Consider the following 7,089-nt stretch of genomic DNA (forward strand, 5'->3'; position numbering starts at 1 on the left):
ACACGTCATGAATACAAGCCAAAGCTGGCGGCAAAGCTAGCCTGTAGGCAACTGACCCTATTCTCTCAAGTATCTCAAAAAGATCAATATACCTAGGGCTCAACTTGCCCTTCTTTCCAAATCTCATAACTCCTTTCAGAGGAGCTATCTTTAGAAAAACATAATCACCTACTCCAAATTCCAGTTCCCGGCGGCGAGTATCTACATAACTTTTCTGCCGACTCTGCACTGCACTGATCCTTTCACGAATAAGTCGGACTTTATCAAATGCCTGCTGAATTATCTTTGGACCCAAAATTCGCCTTTCTCTTACCTTATCCCAGAAAGGAGGAGATCTATATCTCCTACCATATAAGGCCTCATAGGGTGCCATGCCGATGCTAGCCTGATAACTATTATTATAAGCAAATTCAACTAGCAGCAAGAACTGAATCCAGCTACCTCCAAAGTCTAGCACACAAGCACGAAGCATATCTTCTAATACCTGGATGGTTCTCTCAGTTTGACCATCGGTCTAAGGGTGGAAATTTGTGCTGAATGCTAACTGAGTCCCTAGTGCTTCCTGCAAATTCCTCTAGAACCGTGATGTGAAACGTGGATCACGATCTAAGACTATGGATACTGGCACTCCATGGGACCGAACAATCTCCTGTATGTAAATCTCTGCTAACCTGTTCATAGGGTAGCTAACCTTAATAGGCAAAAAGTGCGCTATCTTCGTCAATCTATCAACTATCACCAAGATGGCATTCTGATCATGCAACGTCGGCGGTAGCCCAGTAACAAAATCCATGGACACGTGGTCCCACTTCCACTCAGGGATGAAAAGTGGCTGCAACTGACCAGCCGGCCTCTGGTGCTTAGCCTTAACTTGCTGGCACGTCAAACACTACTGCACAAACTCTGCTATCTCCCTCTTCATGCCACTCCACCAGAAAGAATCTCGCAAATCCCTATACATTTTCGTACTGCCAGGATGAATAGTGTATAGGGACTTGTGTGCCTCCTCTAAAATTGTCCTCCTGAGGCCATCATTTGCAAGCACACACAATCTAGTGCGAAATCTCAGAACCCCGTCGTCAGAAATACTGAACTCCTCCCCCTGACCATCTTGAACTCTGGCTATCACCTCCACTAACTCTGGATCATTTCTATGAGTAGCTTTAAACTTCTCATACAACGTGGGATGTACAACCAAACTGGCCATAAATGCCTGAGGATCATCCTCCACTAGCTCCAAACTCAGTCTCTCTAAGTCCATCTGAATCTGATGCTGAACTGCTGCTGCTAACTGTGCTAAGTCTCCTAATTTACAACTTAGAATATCAGCCACCACATTTGCTTTACCTGGGTGGTAACTGATGGTGCAGTCGTAATCTTTGATGAGTTCCAACCACCTCCTCTTTCGCATGTTCAGCTCTTTATGCGTAAAAATGTATTTCAGGCTTTTATGATCAGAGAATATTTCACACCTCTCACTATAAAGATAATGTCTCCAGATCTTCAGCGCATGTACCACCGCAGCCAATTTTAGATTTTGAGTAGGGTAGTTATTCTCATATTCTTTCAACTATAGGGACGCATATGCTACCACCCTACCGTGCTGCATCAGCACACAATCGAGTCCTTTCAAGGACGCGTCACTCTAAATAACATAACTATCGCCTCCCGATGGAATCATAAGAACTGGTGCAGTGATGAGCCTCTGCTTTAATTCCTGGAAGCTCTGCTCGCACTCTTCATCCCACACAAATCTAGCATTTTTCCTAGTCAACCACGTAAGAGGACTTGACAAGGCTAAAAAACCCTCAACAAAACGACGGTAATAACCTGCCAGTCCTAAGAAGCTCCTGACTTCCTGCACATTTCTCGGCCTAACCCAATTTACCACTACATCAATCTTGCTGGGATCCACTGTAATACCGTCCCCTGAGATCACGTGGCCCTAAAATGCCACCTTTTCTAGCCAAAATTCACACTTGCTAAACTTCGCATAAAGCTTCTCCTCCCTGAGAGTCTACAACACCTGCCTCAAATGCACCTCATGCTCCTCAAAAATCCTCTAGTACACCAGTATATCATCGATGAAAACTACTATGAACTGATCTAGATACTGCTGAACGACTATGTTCATCAAGTCCATAAACACAATCGGGGCATTCGTCAAACCAAAAGGCATAACGAGAAATTTATAGTGCCCGTACCTGGTCCTAAAGGCTGTCTTCGCGACGTCGTCCGCTTTTACTCTCACTTGATGATACCCAGATCTGAGGTCAATCTTGGAATATACCCGCGTACCCTAGAGCTGATCAAACAAATCGTCTATACGGGGTAGAGGATATTTATTCTTGATAGCAACTTTGTTTATCTCCCTGTAGTCAATACACATCCTCATGGACCCGTCTTTCTTCTTTACGAACAATACTAGAGCTCCCCATGGCGATACACTGGGTCGTATAAACCTCTTGTTCAACAAATCCTGCAACTGCTCCTTCAATTCTCCCAATTCAGCTGGAACCATGCGATATGGGACCTTAGAAATCGGCACAGTCCCTAGAGATAAATCTATAGGGAAATCTACCTCATGCACAGGAGGTAACCCTGGTAGCTCCTCTGGGAAAACATCTGGAAATTCTCGTACTACTGGTGTACTGTCAATCTTCAATTCATTTTCAGATGCTTCTTTCACAAATGCGATAAACCCCTGACCTCCATCCAAGAGTAATATGCCCTCCTGCACGGCGGACACCAATTATGTTGGAGCGCGTACCCGTGAACCAACGAATCTGAATTCCTACTCTCCAAGAGGTCTAAAAATGACTTCTCTCTGAAAACAATCAATACTAGCATGATTGGCAGCCAACCAGTCCATACCCAGTATTATGTTGAAACCACACATATCAAACACCATAAGATCTGCTGGTAATACTTTCTCCTGAATTTCTATAGGATAGCCCCATCTGATCACTGATCCTGATGGTGTAGCTACCGACAGTGCTATATCTAGTAACTGAGTCTCATTCTCACATAATTTAACATAAGATGCAGAAATGAAAGAATGAGTAGCACCCGAGTCAAAAAGAACAATAAATGAGTATGATAAAACGGTAAATGTACCTGTCACCACATCCGTAGTAGCCTCTGCATCACCTAGCGTCAGGGCATAAACTCATGCTGGAGCTACGTTCCTCTACTGGCCACCCCAAGGCACCCGGTATCCTCCCCTAACTGCTTGATGTCCTCCCTGATGAGGTCTGGGTACTCGAACCTGATCCTACTGACCTGGGCAATCACGCATCACGTGACCTGGCCTCCCACAACGATAACATACGCCCTTGCCTGCCCGACACTCCCCCAGATGATGTCTCCCACATGTCTGACCCACTAGGTATGTCTGCGCACCCTGGTTCCCTCGAGGTCTTGCCATCTGTCTCTGATTCCCCCTATCACGACCTCCGCCTCTACTAGAGCCAGCCTGGAAACCCTAAGGCGCAGGCCTCTTCCTCTGACCCTGAGCTGCCACACCTCTCTAAATGCCACTCTCAATAATCGCAGCTCTGTCTACAACCTCTTTGAATGTCTGAGCCCTGAAGCCTATCACCTGCTCAAACAGATTCTGCCTTAGTCCCTCTTCAAACTTCCTCGCCTTCTTTTCTTTATCTAGTGTTAAATGCGGGGTAAAATGCGACAACTCGACAAACCGAGCCGTGTACTGAGATACAGTCATCTGTCCCTGTACCAAATGTAAGAACTCTGCTGCCTTCGCACTTCGAACGATAGCAGGGAAATACCGCTTGAAGAACATATCCTTGAATTGGTCCCACGTCATTGGAACTGGAACCGGCCTCTGCTCCTCTATCAGACGCACTGCTTTCCACCAGCGCTTCGCCTTTCCTGTCAACTTAAATGTGGCAAATGCTACCTTCTGCTCATTTGTACATGGAAGTACTGCCAACATCTCCTCAGTATCGTGGACCCAATTCTCAGCTACGATCAGGTCATCACCTCCAGCAAAGGATAGGGGCTTCATACGTGTAAACTGCTCAATCGAACAGCCACGCTCCCCAGAACTCTTGGTCTTCTCAGCCATCACCTGCTGAGTGACACTGCACAGTACAACATCTGAGTCTCCTCCACCCATGCTAGAAGGACCTGCTCCATCCCTCCCAGCGTTCGTACCACTACTTCCTGGATCCATCCTGAAAACAAGAAACACACTTAAGCATCTTATCCCCTATAAGGACCTATCCTATACCCACTCACAATTAACTATCTTCCCTATCTCTACCCAATATCCAGTCCTGTCATCTAGACACACGACCCAACAATAGTTTACTATGGTTTTCCTGAAATCGCCACCTCAAGAAAAGCACAGAAACCACTACGGTAATCTTGTACCCAGACACAGAATAAACCTCAAATCCTTTTCCTATACTCTGGTATGGCTTCTGCTGCATTCTAAAGTCTACAGAACCTAGCAAACCTAGGCTCTGATACCAAACTGTAACGACCTGCTTAATTAACTGATATTTTTTTTTTCCACTGTAATAATTATCATACTCTGATACCATAACATTATTCTAAGTAGCGAGAAGCATAATCATATAAACAAAACCTAAACCATTACATAAAATACCAGAGTTCTGAAATGTTTTGCAAAAAATACAACATAACTGTATCCCCAAAATTGCCCTCAACTAGCTAGGGTAATACAAAAATGCTTCCAAAAATGATACTCACTCTTTGTTAGGGCACTACTGAAGCCCTTCTATTTGCGAGCCTGATCTGCTCGCCTACCTGGATCACCTGAAAAATATATCAACACTGGGATGAGCCAACGCTCAGTAAGAAGAAATATGCTATTACTAGTGCGTGGCAAATGAACTACTATATATATCATGAAATCTGTTTCCATATAAACATGAATAACTGAATACAAGAGTACAGTACCATAATAAAATACATCACCCCTTTTCCCTGTTGCTTAACATATCAGTATTATGGTTATAATTTAAAATACTTCTAGTATACATAAGTAGGATCCTTGTTTCTGTAAATCCATACGAAAGTAATAATAACTGAAACTGTTCCCTGTGGCTATCCATGTCATGACATGCCCCTCATGACGAGGTTGTGCGGCTCGTAGGCTAGATTTACCCTAGCTGGCCAACCAGAAATAAATCACTAAACTCCGTCAGTCGACCTGCCCACCTCAACTCATATTTGGATGGGGAGCCTAACCTCTTCTAGGGCCTAGGTGGTTGACCGTACCACGTAAATCTAAATAGGTGGTTGCACTCATAAAGTAACATAGTATCTGTAGCAACGGTACCGTGCTCTGTAGCTGCAAGTCCAACAGGGTTTGATAGCGTACAATATTTTTCTATATATATGTCTATCTGAAGTACTGAAATAACCATGATACTGCATAACGTACTGAAATCTGAATAATCATAACATGAAACTGCATATTCGTGATACTGGAATTCGTGTTATCATGGTACTGAAATTCATAAGATCATGGGACTGAAATATCGTAAAGTCATGGTATTGAAATTCGTATAATCATGGTACTGAAATGCGTATAATCATAATACTGAAATTCGTAAAATCATGAAACTAAATTCATAAACATATCCCCGTACCATATACATAATCATAAGCCACACCATACTAAAATACATAATTTTCGTAAATAAATAAACTGCCTAATATTCAAAACTTTCCTAGCATAGCATATTTCCCTTACCTTAACTCTAAAAAGCCCCTTCTGTTTTATAGCCTGATACCCGCAGGGCTTCCTACAAAACACCCTAAAACCAATATTTTTCAAAACTAAACATCAGTATTTTTCCGTCTATAACATTTTCTCTAACTGCCACAAAGCCAAAAGGAGACTAAAAGGTCTTACCCCGAATTTGGGATGATTTCCAACTCTAATTTCCTGACGATCCGTTCCGGTAAATGCGCAGAGAACTCTGCCAGGAGCGTCGTGGTAGCCTCGGATCATCGATCCGAAGACTAGTGGAGCCAGAAATGAAGAGAGAAGGGAGAGAGAGTCGTAGGAGAGAGAGAGGAGAGAGAGAGCGGCGAGAGAAATGTGATTAAATCTTGGGTTTCCACTATTTATAGGGTCAGATTCGTCGACAAGACCCTGTGTTCGTCGACGAGCCCTTCACAAAATTCGTCGACGAGGCCCTGTGTTCGTCGACGAAATTCAGAGCAGCCCAAACCGCCTCCTGGTATTTTCTCGTCGACGAAGCCTGGCAAAATTCTAAAATTATGACTATTTAACATTTCTCCAAATTACAATGTCGTCGACGTAAAAATGCTATTATTCTTCGGGTCACTACACATCATATCTGAAGTCCAACTAATAGCACTACCTAAAAAAGAAAAAACCATACCAGACAAAGACTTCCTAGTATCTAGATTTCCAGCATAGTTAGAATCTACATATCCTCTTAACCCTATTTCACAATGCATATCCTTATTACCAAATATTAATCCTTGCTATTTTCTTTCAGACAAGTATTGAAAAATTTGTTTCAAAGTATGCCAATGTGGTTTTCCAGGTTTGCTCATAAATCTATTCACTTGACTTACAGCATCAGATAAATCAGGTCTAGAACATACCATAACATACATTACACTACCAACCATACTAACATAAGGTATTCTATTCATAAACAGTGACACACTTTCAGTTTCAGGACACTGTTTTCTAGACAATTTAACATGCTATACAACAGGAATAGAAGTAGATTTAACATGACTCATTCTAAATCTTTTTGACACCTTTGAAATATAAGACTTTTGAGACAAGTAGAGAAACTTTTTATTCCTTTCTCTAGTTATTTCCATACCAAGTATTCTTTTAACAGGTCCTAAGTCTTTCATTTCAAATTCAGATTTAAGCATGCACTTAACTTGATGTAACATATCCATGTCTCCATAAGAAACCAACATGTCATCAACATATAATAGCAAATATATATGACATTTATCACATGATTTAAAATAAACACAGTCATCATAATCGCTTCTATAGAAATCATTTTGAATCATGTAAGAATCAAATCGTTTATA

This window comes from Malania oleifera, chromosome 1 (assembly GCF_029873635.1).
Source record: "Malania oleifera isolate guangnan ecotype guangnan chromosome 1, ASM2987363v1, whole genome shotgun sequence".
Lineage (NCBI taxonomy): Eukaryota > Viridiplantae > Streptophyta > Magnoliopsida > Santalales > Ximeniaceae > Malania > Malania oleifera.